The sequence below is a fragment of the Leptonychotes weddellii genome, chromosome 7 (genome assembly GCF_054177405.1).
Source record: "Leptonychotes weddellii isolate Sample4059 chromosome 7, ASM5417740v2, whole genome shotgun sequence".
NCBI classification, from domain to species: Eukaryota; Metazoa; Chordata; class Mammalia; order Carnivora; family Phocidae; genus Leptonychotes; species Leptonychotes weddellii.
This window is the reverse complement of record NC_138375.1, coordinates 105,450,874-105,469,624: the sequence shown is the minus strand read 5'-3', so window position 1 is coordinate 105,469,624 and position 18,751 is coordinate 105,450,874. Positions and strand designations below refer to the sequence as shown.

The 18,751-nt window shown below is 41.2% G+C and overlaps 1 protein-coding gene across 5 annotated transcripts in view; it reads right to left on the bottom strand.

The window, feature by feature from the left end:
* PPP2R2B (protein phosphatase 2 regulatory subunit Bbeta) overlaps window positions 1-18,751 on the bottom strand; it is a 444,097-nt gene that overhangs the window by 247,618 nt on the left and 177,728 nt on the right. The window lies entirely within an intron of this gene.

Genomic DNA, 18,751 nt, shown 5'->3' with positions numbered 1-18,751 from the left:
TTGATGTATTGTTGTGATGAAACAAGATGTGTGTAAAAGTAAAAACATCTAGGTATAAATCATCTAGTGATGAGTACCTTTGAACCTGAGGTATTGCCACTCTATTTCATTAGAATGTTTTACATACTTGTTGTTTAAAACTCTGTTTTCCAGGGGAAAAATCATAAGGTAGAATCATCTTATTAAAAATATTTCTTAATAACTGTGAGCAACTGAATATTAAAGATGAAAATTTAGATAATCCATATATTAAGGGATATTTGAATTCAGTGCCTTTGTAGCATTCTTAGAACAATTTAATGCCTTCTAATTTTTTCTTAACAGTCATTGGTATAGGGCGCCTGGGTGGCTCAGTCGTTAAGCGTCTGCCTTCGGCTCAGGTCATGATCCCGGGGTCCTGGGATCGAGTCCCACATCGGGCTCCCTGCTCGGCAGGAAGCCTGCTTCTCCCTCTCCCACTCCCCCTGCTTGTGTTCCTCCTCTCGCTGTGTCTCTCTCTGTCAAATAAATAAATAAAATCTTTAAAAAAAAAAATAGGTCAGACAGAAAAATGTGGAATTTTTCTATAGCAAGGAAAGAGCTAGACTCTACCTCCCAACACAAACACCCCAAGGCATTTTTTTGAAAACAAAGCCTACTCTTTTCTTATATAAAGAAGCACATTAGGAAATATAGCCTGTGTGGAGTCTATATAAATGTATAAAGCTAAGGCTGCATAATTCCCTTGGGACACCAGAGCCTAACTCACCCACACCCATTAGCTGATGAAGAATATACAGAAACATATATCCATGTGTATAAATACACACACCTGCTCTTTGTTTTCTTCTCCCTTTAAGTCTTTGACCACATTTTTCATTTTATTTTCCTAGAGTAAGTCTTTATCTGGAAACTCTCCTTTCCCCATACCTTCCCTTAGAAGAAACTCTTCTGCAGGTCTTACTCTTCGACCGGACTCAGAGTTTCCATCCATCTCTGTTACAAACTCCACCGCAGGGGAGAATTCTCTGATGATTCTTTTTCTCAAATAAAAATTAGAGTTCCTTTGAATCAGATTTCATTGCCCAGGGCCCCCAAACACAGTCATGTGTGGAGGCTGTAAAGCTCAACAGTCTCACCCCATAGTTGAAGAAAGGAATAAAACAAAGCTAGCAGAAGCCTTCGCGCTACTTCATGCCAATCAGGTGGGATGGCTCCGTGGTCATACTAATAGAGCCTACAAGCATTTAATATAGGTTAGAAGTTACTGTTTTTCCCACGTAGTAATTTCCCGATTTCCTTCCTAATTCAAAATCACCATTTAGCAAAGACTTCATTCTTCATTGTACATAGTAAGAAGCCCTTGTCTCTTCCTTCGCCTCCTGGCCCAATGCTCTCTCTCTGTTAGAGCAGTGAATCCATCTGTCTGAGTCTCTAGCCTGGTCTGCATACATCGTCAGCATCTATACAGTTGGGTCTAGTCTTACAGAGCCTCACCTCTTTCCTGGTTAACTTCATAACCAGTCATTACTGTTACTGCTGTGTAGCAACACATTTCATCAAAACATGTTCTGAAAACAGTAAGTCAAACAGTGCTTATTAGCTACACTTTCATTTTAAAACGTGAGTTAATTGATCTGCATCCCCCAGAGCAACTTTTAAGCAACTGGAACTATTCAACACTTCCATATTGCTATTTTACTAAAAATAGTAGGTATAAATAATAATACTAATACCTTTATTTCCATAGGTGCTTTCATCTGGATAATTCATGCTTCATTATTGTGCCACTATTCTCTGTCTTGGGTTCTCCCTTGGCTCCTGTGACAAACATGGGGTTCAGATCCAGACTCCAGGAGGTAGTGATGCTTCAATTTTTGGTAACATACAGGTGCATTACACACGCTCCAAGCCCCCCCATAGCCTCTTTGTGTGAGGTTGCTCTTGGGTCTGTCAAAATCCAGGCTGATACGGTAGGTGATACAGCCAACTCTAGAAAACCTCTCTGTGCTTCGGCCTCCTCAACTGTTAGTGGGCTCCTTCAGATTTTGGAGAGCAGGGGTTCTCAAAGTGTCGCCTCCGACCAGCAGCAGCGCCTCTACCTAGGACTCCACCAGAAAGCAAACTTCTGGGCTCTTTCCCAGTCCTATTTAATTAGAATCGCTGGGAGAAGCCTAGCAATTTATATTTAACAAACACTTCAGGTGGTTCTAATAAACATGAAGGTTGAAAACAACTGCCAGAAAACGTGTGAGGAGTTTTGAGGAGGCTGGGGGCTGTTAGGGGAATGACCTCCATGTAGTTAAAGAGGGATCATGAAAGCAAGGATACAAAGCTTTTGAGGTAAGGCTTCACAGCGGAGGGCTAGCAGCAACGGGTAAACATACAGATGGCTCTGGTACACAGAACTTTTAAGCAACTGGAAGTATTCAGAAACAGGAACGGGTCATTTCACCGATTATAAGAGGCTCCCTTTCTCTCAGTGTCCAGAGGTATTAGGATTATACTCTGGGAGAATCTATGAATAAGGCAATACAAGAAGTACTAAAAATAAAGCTACAATATTAAAAAAAAAACACAACAAAATTAAGCCTTAATAAGAAGCTTCAACATACCACTAATATAGAAAGAGAGGTTTATAATTTATTTATTATCATTAATTTTTTAATATCTCAAAGCTATTACCTTTAAAAATGATCCTACTGATGCTACATAGAGTAGGTAATGGATTTTCATATCCTAATGTTTTGTTTCATATTCAGAAAAGGGCAGCAGTTGGCTTAGACTCTCACAAGATTCCATATATTATTATATGAGATATTTATTATTTAAAAGAGATGAATTACCACCATCCAGAACTGATACTCGATCAAATATTAAGGTTAGGGTGTTATTTCTCCTCTGTTTTGTAATGAAAACAACCATCTTTTGACAGTAACGATTTTGTTTTAGGACATAGAGAAATGAACGAATATTAATGAAAATACAACCTAACATTATGTAGCACCTACTACATACTCGATACTGAGTACACATCACACACACTGTCGTATTTAATACTCACAGCAACCTTAGAAATTCAGCTTTGTTACCTGTATTTTATAGAGGAGGCACCTGTGCTGAGCAAAGTTAAAGAATTTGCCCAAGGTCACAGAGCTAGCAAGTGGTGGAGCCGGAATACAAACACGGGGGTCTCCAGAGTCAGTGTTCTCAACCCACTAAGTTTATTTTTCAGTATGATCCTGAATTCTAGGGATTTGGAGGGCAGAGAGAATGTATGGCCCGGTGCAAATAATACTTACGACCAGTTAGGGCTTCCAGAAATACTAAAGAGAACCAAACAAGCACTTACTGATGTTTAATCTATGTCAGGTACTGACCTAACCACTGTACAACTATTTCATTTAATGCTTACAACAACCATAGAAGGTAGCTACTAGTATTATCCCGATTTTACATATGAGCAATTATGGTTAGATGATTTAAGTAATAAGCCCATCTTCTTCATGAAGAATTCACTGCTCACATATTTTTTTTTTTTTTTAAAGATTTTATTTGACAGAGAGAGAGAGACAGCGAGAGAGGGAACACAAGCAGGGGGAGTGGGAGAGTGAGAAGTAGGCTTCCTGCAGAGTAGGGAGGCTGATGTGGGGCTCGATCCCAGGACCCTGGGATCATGACCCGAGCTGAAGGCAGACACTTAACGACTGAGCCACCCAGGTGCCCCCACTGCTCACATATTTAAATGGAAATGAAGCAAAAGAAGTAAATAGCTTGTAAGAATCGCTCAGTAAATGTAGCTTCACCACCCTTATATTACGTTTCCAGGGGAAAAAAATGGTGTTAGTGATGATTCATCCATTCTTTCTCATCTATTTTTTTGCTTGCTTTAAATGGCAGATATTTGTGAGTTAGATATTTGGGTGCCATATGCTGTCATGAAACAGAACTAAGTCTACTGCCTTCTCCACATTTTCATATGTGTCAAACTTTAGCTCTCTGAGGCTTGCACCAAAGACAGTGGCCAGGAGTGTGGCCTCAAGACCCTTCCATTTGGAATAGTAACAATGAATGACCTTAGAAATGAGACATACCCCCTACCTAATGCCCAAGAAAGGGCTATGACATGCCAAGTTGCTCCACCCAAAGAACCTCGTGTTAAGGATGTAGGTGGCCAACATCTCTCAGAGAGAGTCAGCAAAAATGAATGCTTTTTCCAAAGACTGCAGAATTTCATCCAGTTGGGAGTTCAATGAAAGTTGATTTCATTTTTTAACATCATGGGAAGAGCTCTGTTTTAGGGACCAGATCTCTGCACCTCTGTCTTGTCTCCACCACAAAGCAGCTATGTGATCATACACAAATTGATTAACTCTACTAGATTTTAGTTTTCACATTGAGGAAATAAGAAATAAACTCATTCTCCAATTTTTTTTGTGCAGAGTAGGTAAGAGCTGTGAAAATACTTTGTAGAAATATAAAGCCCCTTCACAAGTTTCACAGGGCATTACTATCTTATGTAACTCTTTCCTTGCCTAAAATTTGACTATAACCTATCAACCTGGTTAAGCCAAGTTGGTTCACCCACAGACTAATTTAAAAGACAAGAGGAAGGGGGACCATTTAAACTTGATAGTTATCAGCTGTACCAAAGATACCTGTGGAACTGTTTGCTCCGTTGTTGTGATGGTTAAGAGGGATTCATTTCCATTGGCCTTACTTCCTTGTAAGCTTGGTAAATCCTCGGATCAGTGAACATCAGTATGAAATAGCCTGAGAAACCTTTCCATGCAAGCCAAAAGGATTATCACCAAACTGCTATGTCACTGAACAGGACACAGACACTCTCAGTAGCTCAAAGGGAGGCTCAGTAGATTGTGCCAAAGATGCCTTTGGGTTCCTATTCAGATTTCAAGATGCCAACTTACTCTCCCTTGCATGTCTACATGAGAGAGTAGAATTTGGTCTCTATGTAGATTAGCTGGGGCAGCAGTGAAAGGGGATAGTGTGAAGGACATTTTTATGCAAGGAGAACAAAAAAGAAATTCCATCTGGAGTTAAGTGTGGAGAGATGAATCAAAGACAGTATGTAGCACTATTGACTATTTTTACAATCTTAGTGGGAGGATTCAAACTAGACACTCCAGAGCAAAGAGACAAAAAAATCAAGGAAACAATTTCCTTGGTGCTTTTACATTTATCTTGGACTATGGTTTCCCTGAAGTTATCTGAAAGATAACTTTGTGATGTGACACCATCATACTACTTGTTCTATTACAGTTATTTTCTTAAAATATTTTGTCAACACAAATGGGTAAAACTAAGGATTACAAGTATACATTTTCCTTGGACCTGTACCTGGAAAGGCACATTCCTTCTTTCAAGTCACTCGTGTGGGACCATGAAGCTGATTGTTTGATTTATCGCTCCAACTCTGGCTCTAGATTACCTTACCAAATTTACTTCCAGGACACCAAAAACAGAGGGAGTAGAGGTTGCTTAGATGAGGATCTATGGCTGGGAAGGAAATCGAAGCTTCTCAGACATAAAACATGCCATACTCTCCAAAACCAAGGTCATTGCATGGGTGGAAGTTGGTATTTTCAGGCCTACGTTTCTCTGCTAAAACATACCTATGTTCCATCACTAGCAGCCCCATTGCAATACACTACACTTGACCAACTGCCCCCATATGCAGACCTCTCTAGTAGGTCTGGTTGTCAGAAACCCACTGATTAAACATTTAAAGACTGGCTTTGGCAAAACATGCCAGAAATTCCTTCAGGGTAATTAAAACCACCTTCTGTGTCAATAAACACAAACTGTGAGATCCTTCGTGTGCAGAGGGGCTGGCTCTGACCCTCAGGCTCCAGGACATTTTTTCTTAGATGGCTTTCCATCATTGCAATGGATTTTCACTGACTCACCCAGACCCTTTCCTAGCCCCCTTATGAAGTGATTGGCTGAGGTCAGAGATACCACCTACCTTTACTGTTGCAGCCCAGACACAGGACCAAAGTGGCTCTGAACCTAAGGGCCGAGCTCATTGCCAAAGCCCGTTCACACAGACCTACAGGTAAGAGAACTTGAATGGAATTATTGTTACAGAATTTGACAGTTAAGAGTCTTTACATATCACTACTCTTCCAGGGTTCTCACTGATTTTCATCTGAAGAATGATTACTGTGACTTCAAAGGAAAAGGAAGAACTCAGGTGGATATTTACTATGCTGATATCCACAGACTTGTTCTTTGCACGTAGTAGACATTCCACGAATTGTTTTTCACCATAATGACAGCTTTATTGTTCCTATTACATAAACAATGTTTATACTTATTGAAAACTGTCAGACATTAGAAAATAAAAATAGTAAGAATTAAAATTTCATCAGCCTGACATAGCCATCATTAATATTCTACTAGCCATTCTTCCCTTGGAATTCTTTATGGACGCACACACAAGTTTATAGGACAGGAATCATATATACCCTCCTTCTATCATGGATGTGGCTACCTTTAATTTTTTAATAGTCTTTTTTATACTTATTTCTCTCCTCCCCACATACCCAATGGTAATAAACTTTTATATATTTTTTCATACTTGTATGATCATATACCAATTTATATAGCATGAGTGAGGTTTCAGTTGCTCAACTGATACTTGCTGAAGGGTTAAAGAGTAAAATAAAAAAACAAACACAGAAATAAACAAATGAGTGACAGAATAATAGGCTAAGCTCTTAATTAGCTGGTACAATTTCCAAGTGATGGCAAAAATCATATAGCACATCTTTAAACTCCAGTGGGGGTAGGAGAACCTAGCTTGGACATGTTTGGATGGAATTGTAAGTTAAACTCCCGAGTAAAGAATACGTACCTGGCTGCTGCCCTAACTACAGAGACTTTACCAATCTACTCTCCAACTCCAATCAAGTTCAAAACCACTTACAAAGTGCCCATGTGCCAAGCACCACACTGTCCTCTGTAGGATAAAACAAGGAGGTAAAGGTGTGATGACTGTCTTCCAGGGGTTTCTTTCTAGCTGGGGAAACAATGCTCAGGCCCCCCTCTTTCTGGCAGGCTATCCGAACTTGGACTTTGGTGTCCACATTCATGAAATGGGGATAATACCTATATGTCATAGCACTGTTGTTATGATTAAAACACTTGAGGAATTGAGAAAAAATTTCATGGGAAAATGCAGATTCAAGGCAGGACATGTAGGTACCAGGAAAGGGGAAATTGTACCTAGAGAAGCAGGAAGCAGGGATGGCATGGAGTACTGAGGACCCAGTGCAAGCCCACATGGTTGATTTAGACGTCAGTTAGGAGAGACTCAGAGAGATGAGGGGACAGGCAGGAAGCGTAAGGTTTACAAGCACAGGACAAAATGGTCAGCAGCCCAGTCTTCCTGAAGGGCCAAACACAAGTAGGAAAATATTTTTTGCCTTTTCAGCATGTGCCAATGTCTAGATCAAGGCCATTCAAATGAGTGACTCAAAGGCAACCTACTTGTCAAGTAACTGGAGAAAGAAAAAACCTGGCCCACATAACAGGATTACATCCAAGTTTTTGGGACTTATAGGAAAAATTCTGATCGGAAAATTTCCATCTCAAATTGCGCTGAGGAATCTCAGGGACTGAGTAAGCATGTTGGCAACAGAAGCACAATATTATAAACAGACTGCTTTTGCTTTTGCTTTTTTTTTTTCACCACTGTGCAGAGAGTTCTTCAGGTCCCCAGGGAGACCTTAGCAAGTCTTTGATCTCTGACCCTGTAAGGGGTCAGAGAACCTACAGGGAAATACACCTTACTCACAAACGGAACTGCATGAAAAACATTCTCCCTACGTCCTATCAAGTGACCAGAGGGCTCTGACTTTCATAGCGTAGAATGTTAGTTTCAGCCAGGCTAATCCTACAGAACTGGGATGGGATTAAGTACTGGTCACTCCAAGAGATGTCAGTTGGAAGCACTGAACTGTCCCAGTCTTTTCTGTTAGCTTAGGGTTCCAGAGTAGCTCTTCTCCCCTCTGTCCTATTTCTTTTTTTAAACTAGTACCAGTGAAGACTTCCTGGAAGCATGTTCCCATGGATCTGTGCTGTCCTAATCAATACTCACTCTCTCGCCCCATCGCACCTGGCCTGGCTTGCCAGACATAAGAGAAAGGAGATGAGAGGTCGATTTTAATATTACGATCCCAAATTGTTATTTAAATTGATGTTTCTAGAAGATGCTTTCATACTTTTAATCCTCTGAGGAAGCAACTGGTCTCCTACTGACCACCACAAATCTTTATCCATTCAAATGACCATCCATCCACCCAGCCCATCAGCCAGCCAGTCAGCCAGCCAGGTATCCTTTACATTTTATCTGCCTAACTCTTAGGTCACAACCTATGTATCAATTTTTTTAAACCTCATAAAAATTTTAAATGAAAAAAAATGTCTCAAAGAACTTCGTATTCTTACTTCACAGGAAGAAAAATGACCCAAATACTCAAGCAAAATGGATTGAGACTTCAAATCAACGCCTACCTATAATCCCCAGTGACTGCCGAAATGCAGACAGCCCATTCATTTTGAAAAGGGACCAAAATCACTCACTAAAAATACAATTCCACTGGATGTTTATAAGATTTATACTTTTCAATTCCATCAAATCATGCACTCAACTTCTGGAGGAGAACTAGAGATGTCTGTAAGCCATAGGTCAATGATAGGTAAAGTTTAGTTTCCTCAGATTTACCTGGGTTCAAATTGCATTCAACCACACATAGTATTAACAGGAAAAAAAAGGAACACATCTTTCAGAAATGTCAAATATGAACCCCAGGAGAGGGCTAGCTCATTAAACAACCATACTGGTTGTCGTTGTGGGTCAATCATTATTTGAAGTCACCTACTTATCAGTCTGAGGAAAATTAACATTTCTGGGTCACCAGGTTCCATATACTTATCTACAACTGATGCCCTGGAACCATGAAAGTCATTTTATTTAATATAGGTGGGCAACTAAATCCCAGAGAATGAGCGACTCACCCATGTATTTAATGGCAGAGGCTGAGAATTGAGCTTGCCTCCCCTTTCGGACTGGGTAGAAGTACGTGGGCTTTGGGGAAGGACAAGGGCAAAGGAGCATATTCAGGTTCAGTGGTTATATCTTGATGAATTTATTTCTCATCTTCACCTGCAAAAATTCCCTCTAAAAATCTGTGACAATGTGAGATAGAGGAAAAAGATAGACCAGGCAACGGTGGGAAAGGGCCACAGCAACTGCAAAGGTCTTCCTTGGTACAGCTTTTTCTAGAAAATATATTAATTATTATCTAGAAACTCATTTGTATCTAGAGACTTAATTATTTATACCATTTAACCCAGCAATCTTGACTTTAGAAACCGGTTCTAAAAAAAATAACTAGAGAGGATTTAGAGTCATGCAATTATTTATCACACAGTTATTATAGCAAAATATTGGAAATAATTTAACTTCCAGCATTAGATGAATGGCAAAATTGTGGTTGAACTATAAGATGTTACAGAAGAATGCTCACAATTTTATTTAGAACCCAAACAAACAAAACAACAGATATGATACCATTTTACATATAATTCCAGTATTACCCACCCCTTTCTCTTTTCTCTTATACACACATATGTGGTGGGCTGCATGTGCATGCACACACACACACACACACACAGCCTGGAAGAAAATATATTGAAAATATTTGTAATGATTATGTCTGGGGCTAGAGGTAAATTTGATTTTCTTTTTTACGCTTTTCTTTATAGTCCAAGTTTTCAGCAGTGGACGTATATTTTGTACTCATAGGTTCTTTTCTTTTTCTACATACTATTTACTAAGATTTATACCACACTCTTATGTTTGTGTTTATTTCATGGCACATGTATGTCTTCCCAATAGAATGCAAGTTCTATGAGGCCAGAGTCTTTGTTTTGATTTTTTATTGTTTGCCTGTTTTTTTTTAGCATGGTGCCTAGTATATAATAAATATTTTTAAATGTATATGGAGTGAACATTTGGGGGACACTACTAAGGGAGGGGTGCTTATGTGCAGGGATGCTAATGGCCTTTTATGTGTCTAGTCTCTAGCTCATTTGATCAAACAGCATGCCATTCTCCTTGCATACTTTTGCCTCCTAATGTCACAAAAGACCCCCCTCTCCATGAAGACAGCCTTTGCCAGTCCTCATCACCTATCAGAATCCCACTAAGACCCAACTTTGACCATAAGCCATTCCTGTTTGGAAAAGCTTCTCTCTAGCACTTAACTGCAACCACTCACTTGGAAGGCCAACATTTTTTGAACTTCTGTTGGGTTCCAAACATTTTTTTTTAGAATGGGAGGGTGAGCAAACTACCATCCAAGGGCCAGCACTTGATTTTGTAAGTAGAGTTTCGCTAGAAGAATACAGCCATGCCCACATGCAGCAATGGCAGAGTTCAGTAGCTGGGACATAGACTGTGTGGTCAGCAAAACCTAAAGTGTTAACTACCGGACTCTTTATAGGCAAGTTTACCAACTCCTGTTCTAGAATATCTATACTTGTTCAAAGTGGAGATACCAAATTATTATCCTATTAGATAGTTATTCTAACCTAAAGCTTATGTCTGAGAGTTTTGTTAAAAACAACAACAACAAAACCCAAACCAGGCACTGCGCTAGGACATGGCTATTGGACAATGGTGAATAAGACCTAAAAGTCTCACCTAATTAAGCTTTAATTGTACATACTCCCGAGGTTTGCTGTGAGGATTAAATGAAGCAGACACATACATGTGCACATATCTGTATCATATACACATCAATATAGTGCACAATATATACATGCATGTATAATATGTAGTACATCATATAAAATACACAGAGTACAGAGAACAGTACTCAATTCCTGGTACACTGCAAGCACTCAGTACATGGTGGCTCTTTCTCCTCACCAGAGATAAAATGGAAGCTCTTTTTCTTTCTTTTAAAGATTTATTTATTTATTTATTTATTTATTTATTTATTTATTTAAGAGAGAGAGCTCGAGTGGGGGAAGGGACAGAGGGAGGGAATCTTAAGCAGACTGTGCACTGAGTGTGGAGCCCGACGTGGGGGCTCGATCTCACAACCCTGAGATCATGACCTCAGAGTGGGATGTCCAACCCACTGAGCCACCCAGGGACTCCATGGAACCTCCTGTAACAGATTTCTAAGAAGCAGACTCATTAGATGACAGAATGCCTTCCGTTGCCTCTGTAAAACGGGCCTACAGCATGATCTCTACTCATAGCTAATTTAGCAGGCTCGTCTATGGGACACAGGCACACTCCTGCTTCTTCTGGCTGAGACGCAGGTTTACTACGAGGCAGTTCTGTTTTGTCCCTTGTCTCTTGATGCCAGTTATACTGTTAGTTAACCAAGTGTCACAGAAGGTGATGAAAAGAATGGTGTGGAAAGTTAGAAAGGGATTATTTCAGATGAAAACTAAGTCGGATGCTTTCAAAAGATGACAAAGAGTTGTCAGATTAAGTGTGGGAGAGATAAAAGATCAGGGACAGTCGTAAAAAATCTAGAAGGATCGGTGCTAAGTTTGCTGCTCACGTGTTTATACTGTCATTCAACCTCAAGGAAACCAAACTTGGACATGGTTTTTGTTGTTTTGGAGTGTGGTTTGTACAAGAAAAATATAAGCCCCAGTCAGCAGACCCATATGCAAAGACGAAGCCTTGATTCCTCAACAGACTCTTCATCAAAATTAGGCAATGCTATTTCAAATAGCATTTAAACTTTTTTTTTTCCGCCTTAATTTTTCCAGTTGACCATCAACCACAGGTCCCAAAAGCATGGAGTGAGAGAGGCATTCTTTTGAATGTATTTCTCACGTGTGAATAATAGCATGCTGGCAGGGGCATGGTGCTTCAAGCCCTACCATATCTTCTAAGTAGAAGAAATCATCAGAGACAGAGTGACCTGTCCAAGGCTGCAGAGATGCTTCCAGAGCCATGCGGGGTCCGATTCCACCACCTCAGCCACCTGACGTAACAGAGAGGCAAATGCAGCATGGACTCTCAAAGCCTGGCTTGAGGAGGGTGAAGTGTATTTTGAGCAGGACAGAGTATCATCTGCTCAAATCCAACAGGAACTGTTACGTCATTCACCTCACTCCCCAGCACAACCAGCACAGCAGCTGGCCACAGATCCGGCAAGTTTCGTTGGACGTGATGAATCTTCTTTCCTAGAAAAGTGCAAGAAACTGGAGCCTTCCTGATTTCGGAAAGAACAGGTTCACATGGGATTCATAAGCCCCTCCAAGGAGCGTTCAACAGCAGGGGAGACATTTTATTGTGCCTGTCAGATCGTGCCACTGAGAGCCCAGCCTCGCCGATTGGCACTTGCTCTTCGCTGTCAGCGCGGCAAGATGAGCAGCACCCTGCTCACCAGATGGTTATTTGTTCCATCAGCCACCTTTGCTGCATCCCTGATTCACTCCAGCCCAGGACAGTCTCCAGCATTCATGTTGCAAGGCAGCTCCTGCCAACAACTTTGCCAAATGGCTCCTCTCAAAGTCATGGGCCGCCCAGACAGACTGGCTCCTCCATCTGCAGCAGCTTCTGGCAAAGAGATGCTTCCCTTTCTGGCTCCACCTCTTGGCTGCACCAGAGACTTCTCGCCAGAAGGATGATCTGACCCATCAGCTCTTACAGCCAAGCCTGGAGTTGTGGGGCCATTTAAAGCCAACACCTGTGTCCCCCACGCTCACCTATGAGCACAATGCCACAACAGACTAAAGAGGTCTAAATGACACAGAGCATCAAATAGAGACATAGTGCATCACAGAAACCTAGAGCCAGAAAAATCTAGAGAGAGCAGGCCACCCCTCCCCCGTCTTCAGCCTCATTTTAGGAGATTAGGAAACTGAAACCCACAGAGTAAAAGTAACTAATTATGATGGTGGGACTGGGAGTAACACCCAGGTCTTTGGATGTGCATCCTACATCACTGCACACAATGCTCCATCCCCTTCTAATGTTCCCTCTGCTCATTTTCAAAATCTTGATAAAAACTGGACCTTTTGTATCGGCATTGGTTCAAAATCGTATTTCTGTAGAAAAATGAATCACCCTTTCCCCGTGTCAACATCATGACTTCTGTTTTAAACAGGTGTGTTCATATACTACACTGACAGACCTGGAAGTCACTTCTGTTCCGCCACTTCCTAGTGGGTGACCTTGGACAAGTCATCATCTCATTCTGCTTCAACTTTTCACTTCAAGGGGGGTAAGGACAGTATCAACCTCTGGAGTTCCGAGGACTAAATAAGAAAAATACTTTAAAACTCAAAGTTTGTTCCTGGCGCATAGCAAGCCTTCCACAACTGCTACCAATCAACCTTATCCTTTATTAACACTCAAATCTAAAATGGTTATAGAATGTACAGGGCTATGCACATAGAAGTAGATATGCCAGGTGTTCTCATATTCTACACTAGGAAATGCAAGTTCACGCAGTTACAGGACTTATCCAAGGTTTATTAGAGAAGAAAGGAAGAACCAAAAAGTCCTTCTTGCCTCTTTGTGGAGAAATAGGAACCAGTATCTTCGCTTTCAAGATGGTAAAATCAGGAAGGAGAACCTTTGAACACAAACGATAGATGGATGGTTGGATGGATGGATGGATGGATGGATGGATGGATGGATGGATGGACAGATACGTAGATACAATGATAGATGACAGATAGTCACCACAGCATTGTATGTAATATGAAATAACTTTCTTCCCTCCACAAGGGAACTACTAAATAAACCATGATACAGTCATACCACAGGGCACTATGCAGCCATTATAAAGAACAAGGCAGCTGTAGGCGTCCTGACATGGAAAGATCTTTGCAGATCACTGAGTGGGAGAAAAAACAAAGTGCAAACAGAACAAGCAGTATATGTTCACTTATGCAAACAAACAATCCCTCCCACAATATAGATGTGTACATGTATATTTAAATGTACGAAAATATATCCAAAGGTGGCCATGAGGAAGCATAGTCGACTAATGACAGTGCTAACTCCGGGCAGGGAAGTGGGATGGGTGTGGGGATAGAGGGTGATTCATGCTTTGCTTTGTCTGCTGCTGCTGCTTCTTTTTTTTTTTTTTTTTAAGTAATCTCTACACCCAACTTGGGGCTCAGACTTACAACCCTGAGATCAAGAGTCGAATGCTCTACTGACTGAGCCAGCCAGGTGCCCCTGCTTTGTCGACTTCTGTAATGCTTGAATCCTTTCAAGTAAGAAGACACTTATGTATTATTTGCTTAAGAGGAGAATGTCAATGGCAGGAATACAACTACTGTGAACCAACTGACCTCCTAACTTGGGTGTTCCTGGCCCCAACTTGACTTCTGCAAAGTTAAATGAGCAATGTTACTTTCCTCAAGTTTCTTATATAGCTCTCCTCTTTGGTACAACACCTTCTGGTGATATTTTGTACTTAAGGATCCAAGTTTTATCTTTCAGATCACCTGGGAATGCTCAGCACCTTGCTGCCGTATCCTCCATGAGAGCCATTTGCAGCTTGTCTACCCTCTGCCCCCTTGTGTATCTGTTGAGTGTCACAGAGATGAGCCCCCTACATCAAGTGGAGGAGGTTGCCTGCCATTCTGGGACTAGTTCAGGTTCACTACCTAGTGGATTCCCGAAAGTGGAGTCGGCAATGCACTTGGAGGAGGAGGCTGCCAGTCCCCCAGCATCAAGCTCAGCACAGGTAAGGTACTCTCTGGCACATTCCTTCTAGCAGAACTTCCCTTTCTTGGGTTAAAATCCTGTCCTTCGGGGATCCCTCCAGACCCTGAGGTCCCATGCATTTTTTTGCTCCTTACCCACAGAGTCCCCTTCATTTCTCTACATTTGCTGGAAGCAATCAGGTCTCTTCTAAAGCAAAGAACTGACAGTCTGACAAACGTCCTCTACACACCTATCACTTTCTGTTACCATGAGCCCTTCTCCAAAATTAATACTAATTGGTTTTCTGTGGATTTCACACATGCAGCTCCTACCATCGTCACTTCCACTCTTTCCACAGTGAAGTTGGAGCTTAAGAATTCAAGGGTTCCTGGGTTGTTTAAAACAAAGTTCCTAGTAGTCTTGTAAAAACAATATGCTTCCAATGAGATAGTTATGTCAGATCTGGTCTGTTCTGATTTTCAGCCTGATTCTAGAATTCTGTTGGAGAGGCAAAAGAAGGCAAATTGGTGGTAAAGATGACAAGTTTGGTGAAAGCAATCTCCTTAAGGGGAAAAGGCGAACAGCATGGGCGAGCCTCTCTGGCCAAAAGGAGGCCTCACACACCTCCGCATTTATACGCAAAGGACAACTGCCATCACACAGTTGCCTCTATCCATCCCTTTTGTTACCTAAGCCAACTATAGGAGCTGCTACCAGTTCTGGAGAATGGGTGCCCAGAAGGTCCAGGGAGCCTTCCCAGCACAGCCTGGGAACTGCACTGTTAACATCCTATGCTAAGGGTGAGGGACAGGGACAAGCGTATAAAAACCCAGCTAATTCTCACAATTTGCTTAATTCCATAAATATTTTCCTTCTTTCCTTATAGAGTAGAATACATCTAGAGGAGATGGTCAACTAAGGACTCTGGCATTGGGTGGAGAAGTTCAACTTCCTTCCTGTGGGACAATGACGAAGGCTCAGACACGTGCACTGCCCTTCTAGAAAGATGGAACAAGTCAGTCCAGCAGCACTGAACGTGCACCATGGGGATATATGCAAAAGAGAGAACATAACCTGCATTTTTTTTCCCCCTAAAATCCTGACCAGAGGCAGCAGGGGTGGGCGAAGAGCACGTGCCTCAAGTCTGGACAGTCATGGCTTCCAAGCTGGTTCGACCACTTACAATTATGTGACCTTACATAAGTTTCTTTGCTTTTCCAAAGCTCAAAATTTCTTAGTCTGAAAAATGAGACTAATGCAACCATTCTCTCATGGTTGTTGAAGGAGATTAAATGAGTAAACATATGCGCAACACCTAGGAAAATGCCTGGAATAGACAGTACATGAGAAACCTCAATTCCCTTCCCTCAGCTAAGTGCTGAAATTGGACCCTTAGTTTCTTCGTAAATGCAAATGCCAGAGTCTAGGAATGTCAGTCTACAGCTGTGCTCTTTTCATTGAGCATTACTAATATTTTGACAGGACTGGCCTAATATTATTCACCCCAGGTTCATTGGCACGTTTCTGACCAGCCCTCATAAAGGGCTGGAGATTGCCCCTGGGGACCTGGATGCTAATAATGAATACTTGCTAGTGATTTTCAATGCACTCTGGTTATTATGTTTGGTAGCAGCACACTTCCTATCCCCAGAAAGGTCATTTACAATAGTATAAGGCAGCTTCTTTCCACCTTCCATTTCAGATTTTTCCGAGAAAGGCAGAGAACTCAAACATTCATCCATATGCATTGGAAGTACTATTCTGATCTGGCATTTGCATACAAATATCAAAGCAACTTAAGGAACTACAAGGCAGCTCTCCATCATATGACACCACCTCCTTTTATTTTTCTAGTGCCTTCCCAGCCCCTTCATATCAAAAGCCATTTTCATGTACCTTCCTAGTTTTATTCATCTTAGCTTCCCTCTTCAGCAGGTGTGAAAAGGGGGGTGGGGTAGAGGAAGCAGGGGCTTTTACTTTCTCACTTTCATTCCTGTGCCCCTAGGAAACTGAAACATTTCAGAAATCACACAGATCTCACTCAAGTTTGGAGACCCTCTACACTCAACTCACCCAAGACTGGACTCTTCTTAATTCTACCACATTGTTGAGAAATGGCCATATAGTGTTGTTTGAATAATTTCAGTGTGTGATTAGTTACGTTTACACCTAACTAAGGCATTCCATTGTCAGGTCCTTTTTGTTACAATTTCTTTATACCAAGCCAAAGTAGGTTTCCTTGTTGGCTCAAATTCTGCCCTGGAGTGCTCTTCTCCTAGGCATCTCATCTATTCACATGGCTTTAAATACTTTTAATATGCTGCTGACATCCCAAATTATACATCTAGTCCCGATCTTGCTTCTGAGCTTCAGACCCAACTGCTTGAGGGTCTTGCTGTGAGGCTAAATGGCTCACACACCCCTCAGACTAATCAATTTCCAAAGTCTTTTTCCAGTGTCAGTGAGAAGTTCTATTATGCATCCACTCTCACAGCAAAGTCCTGGGATTCATCCTTGACACTCACCTCCATCTACTTCTCTATTTCTGCCCAATCTATCACACCAATATCCATTCTTCTTATCCATTCTTCTTCTACGATGTATCGGAATCACCTCATTTCTCTTCATCTCTACTGCTGCCACCACCCTAGAGTACAGCTGTGGCATCCTAACTATTCCCCCTTTTGCTCTATTTATCTCCTCCCCACCCTGCATAGCAGCTAGACTGAGCTTTGAAAAAACAAACCTGATCATATTTCCACCCCGATCAAAATGCTTTAATGGCTTTCGATCCATCTTTGGATAAAGTCCAAACTCCTTATGGTCAAGGCTCAACATGATCTGGTCTCTGAATACCTCTCTAGTCTCTCTTTCGTGACATTTTATTATGAAAATTTTTAAACAGACAGCAAAATTGAAAAAAAAATGTACAGTGTCTATCCATTGATGGATCACCTCAATTTTACCATGCACATTTCATACTTGCTTTATCGTGTATCTATCCATTCATCCATCCATCTATTCTAGCATGGATTTTTCCTGGTTTTGGTGCATTCCAAAGTAAACTGCAGGTTCTGGTCTAATTTTCATCACTCTTCCTCTTGTTCCCTATATTCCAGCCACAGGCAGCTTTCTATTCTTCAAATCAAACTATTTTAAAGCTCTGGGCTTTGTACCTAGTGTCCCTTCTACCTGAAATGTCTTCACCTCTTGTTAATTCCTGACTGATCCTTTAGTTCTCAACTTAAAACTTTCTCTGAGAGGCTGCCTCTGGTCCCCCAAACTAAATTAGATCCACCTTCCTGCCTTATATATGATCTCGAGGCATATTGTGCTTTTCCTGAATGTCACTTATCATAATTGGTAATTATATATTTATTTGCAAAATTATTTAATGTCTGCCTTCTGCGCCAGCCTGATACCATGTCTGTATTGGACTGTGCTGGATCACCTCTGCAGAAAGTCAACTAATATTTGTTGAAGGAATTAAAGGCAGAATGAATCAATAATTATATAATAATAATAATATAATCATAAATAATGGAATAATAAATTTGTTCTTCCTTTAATGTGTAAACAGGATAGGTTTTGAAAGGCCTCTGCAAGAAGATGGAACTTACTCACTGCCAGAATATAACCAGCAAGAACACTAAAGCAAACAACTAAATGGCAAGATCCCAGCCAAGAAGAGACCGGTAGGTTTTAGTGACTTCTCACCCGTCTCCACTAGCCATTGCCCTCAAGACCATCCCCAATCAACACAGGATCCAAGGAAAACACGTGCTTGCTATGCAAATGTACCTATAATGTACTGAGGGCATTTACCCGAGGTCTGACTTTGTATTAGGCACTGTCTTGAGTGCTTTTCCTGTATTCATTTTTTTTTCCCCTGTGGCACAGGTTCTATTGTTATTCCCATTTTACAGCTAAGGAAACTGAGAACAGCGTAATTATTTTAAAGCATGTCCTCTGACTTCCTCTTCTAACCAGATTGCCATTCCTGTAAACTCAGCTAGGAAAAACATTTATTCTGTCTGTGGCGCCACA